The 2,500-nt window shown below is 42.8% G+C and overlaps 7 non-coding genes across 7 annotated transcripts in view; all 7 read right to left on the bottom strand.

Annotated features, from left to right (window-relative positions):
* Positions 1-377: 377 nt before the first annotated feature.
* Positions 378-496, bottom strand: LOC145867811 (5S ribosomal RNA). The gene has a single exon (XR_014383804.1). It is a non-coding gene; the product is annotated as a 5S ribosomal RNA (ribosomal RNA).
* A 139-nt stretch (positions 497-635) lies between these two features.
* Positions 636-754, bottom strand: LOC145872625 (5S ribosomal RNA). Its single transcript, XR_014388257.1, has one exon. It is a non-coding gene; the product is annotated as a 5S ribosomal RNA (ribosomal RNA).
* A 139-nt stretch (positions 755-893) lies between these two features.
* On the bottom strand, positions 894-1,012 carry LOC145874805 (5S ribosomal RNA). The gene has a single exon (XR_014390441.1). It is a non-coding gene; the product is annotated as a 5S ribosomal RNA (ribosomal RNA).
* A 409-nt stretch (positions 1,013-1,421) lies between these two features.
* Positions 1,422-1,540, bottom strand: LOC145867810 (5S ribosomal RNA). The gene has a single exon (XR_014383803.1). It is a non-coding gene; the product is annotated as a 5S ribosomal RNA (ribosomal RNA).
* Positions 1,541-1,679: 139 nt separating this feature from the next.
* On the bottom strand, positions 1,680-1,798 carry LOC145872624 (5S ribosomal RNA). Its single transcript, XR_014388256.1, has one exon. It is a non-coding gene; the product is annotated as a 5S ribosomal RNA (ribosomal RNA).
* Positions 1,799-1,937: 139 nt separating this feature from the next.
* LOC145874804 (5S ribosomal RNA) lies at positions 1,938-2,056 on the bottom strand. Its single transcript, XR_014390440.1, has one exon. It is a non-coding gene; the product is annotated as a 5S ribosomal RNA (ribosomal RNA).
* Positions 2,057-2,465: 409 nt separating this feature from the next.
* Positions 2,466-2,500, bottom strand: part of LOC145872623 (5S ribosomal RNA) — a 119-nt gene continuing 84 nt past the window's right edge. The window contains exon 1 of the ribosomal RNA XR_014388255.1: positions 2,466-2,500. This exon is cut by the window's right edge and continues 84 nt beyond it. This is a non-coding gene — a ribosomal RNA (5S ribosomal RNA).

Below are 2,500 nucleotides of genomic sequence, written 5' to 3'. Positions count from 1 at the left end.
CAAAGTGAGTGTGATAAACAGACATTGCATTTTCACCAATTAGATAAGCAGCTTGAACTTTGTGTCACTGAAAAAGTAGAAGAAATTACAAACACTGTTCCCATCACTTTTTAGCACAGGTAGTTGGATAAAATACAAACTTTATTTCCTTTCATCATTTGAACAGGGCAAAGGAGCACAAAGCACACACAAGCTGCATTCAGCAACAATATTCTTGTTTGTCTTATAAATACAAGGCAGATGCTAATTGAAAACACAAGGAAATTTGATCCTATTAAAAAGGCAGGAAGCTGCATTTAGTCAATTCATCATTAAATGCTTACTACAAGGCAGTGTTGCTGATGAAATAGTGCAGGGGCACACCCTCGTGGACAAAATGCTTACAGCACCTGGTATTCCCAGGCGGTCTCCCATCCAAGTACTAACCAGGCCCGACCCTGCTTAGCTTCCAAGATCAGACGAGATCGGGCGTACCCAGGCTGGTATGGCCGTAAGCGAGAAACAATCTCTTGCTACAACATATATAGTCAAAGTGAATCTGATAAAACAGACATTTAGTCAATTCATCATTAAATGCTTAATACAAGGCAGTGTTGCTGATGAAATAGTGCAAGAGCACACCCTCGTGGACAAAATGCTTACAGCACCTGGTATTCCCAGGCGGTCTCCCATCCAAGTACTAACCAGGCCCGACCCTGCTTAGCTTCCGAGATCAGACGAGATCGGGCGTACCCAGGCTGGTATGGCCGTAAGCGAGAAACAATCTCTTGCTACAACATATATAGTCCAAGTGAGTCTGATAAAACAGACATTTAGTCAATTCATCATTAAATGCTTAATACAAGGCAGTGTTGCTGATGAAATAGTGCAAGAGCACACCCTCGTGGACAAAATGCTTACAGCACCTGGTATTCCCAGGCGGTCTCCCATCCAAGTACTAACCAGGCCCGACCCTGCTTAGCTTCCGAGATCAGACGAGATCGGGGGTACTCAGGCTGGTATGGCCGTAAGCGAGAAACAATCTCTTGCTACAACATATATAGTCAAAGTGAGTGTGATAAACAGACATTGCATTTTCACCAATTAGATAAGCAGCTTGAACTTTGTGTCACTGAAAAAGTAGAAGAAATTACAAACACTGTTCCCATCACTTTTTAGCACAGGTAGTTGGATAAAATACAAACTTCATTTCCTTTCATCATTTGAACAGGGCAAAGGAGCACAAAGCACACACAAGCTGCATTCAGCAACAATATTCTTGTTTGTCTTATAAATACAAGGCAGATGCTAATTGAAAACACAAGGAAATTTGATCCTATTAAAAAGGCAGGAAGCTGCATTTAGTCAATTCATCATTAAATGCTTACTACAAGGCAGTGTTGCTGATGAAATAGTGCAGGGGCACACCCTCGTGGACAAAATGCTTACAGCACCTGGTATTCCCAGGCGGTCTCCCATCCAAGTACTAACCAGGCCCGACCCTGCTTAGCTTCCAAGATCAGACGAGATCGGGCGTACCCAGGCTGGTATGGCCGTAAGCGAGAAACAATCTCTTGCTACAACATATATAGTCAAAGTGAATCTGATAAAACAGACATTTAGTCAATTCATCATTAAATGCTTAATACAAGGCAGTGTTGCTGATGAAATAGTGCAAGAGCACACCCTCGTGGACAAAATGCTTACAGCACCTGGTATTCCCAGGCGGTCTCCCATCCAAGTACTAACCAGGCCCGACCCTGCTTAGCTTCCGAGATCAGACGAGATCGGGCGTACCCAGGCTGGTATGGCCGTAAGCGAGAAACAATCTCTTGCTACAACATATATAGTCAAAGTGAGTCTGATAAAACAGACATTTAGTCAATTCATCATTAAATGCTTAATACAAGGCAGTGTTGCTGATGAAATAGTGCAAGAGCACACCCTCGTGGACAAAATGCTTACAGCACCTGGTATTCCCAGGCGGTCTCCCATCCAAGTACTAACCAGGCCCGACCCTGCTTAGCTTCCGAGATCAGACGAGATCGGGGGTACTCAGGCTGGTATGGCCGTAAGCGAGAAACAATCTCTTGCTACAACATATATAGTCAAAGTGAGTGTGATAAACAGACATTGCATTTTCACCAATTAGATAAGCAGCTTGAACTTTGTGTCACTGAAAAAGTAGAAGAAATTACAAACACTGTTCCCATCACTTTTTAGCACAGGTAGTTGGATAAAATACAAACTTTATTTCCTTTCATCATTTGAACAGGGCAAAGGAGCACAAAGCACACACAAGCTGCATTCAGCAACAATATTCTTGTTTGTCTTATAAATACAAGGCAGATGCTAATTGAAAACACAAGGAAATTTGATCCTATTAAAAAGGCAGGAAGCTGCATTTAGTCAATTCATCATTAAATGCTTACTACAAGGCAGTGTTGCTGATGAAATAGTGCAGGGGCACACCCTCGTGGACAAAATGCTTACAGCACCTGGTATTCCCAGGCGGTCTCCC

The sequence above is a fragment of the Salmo salar genome, unplaced genomic scaffold (assembly GCF_965601325.2).
Source record: "Salmo salar unplaced genomic scaffold, fSalSal1 ptg000293l, whole genome shotgun sequence".
Taxonomy (NCBI): domain Eukaryota; kingdom Metazoa; phylum Chordata; class Actinopteri; order Salmoniformes; family Salmonidae; genus Salmo; species Salmo salar.
This window is presented reverse-complemented; position numbering and strand designations above follow the sequence as displayed.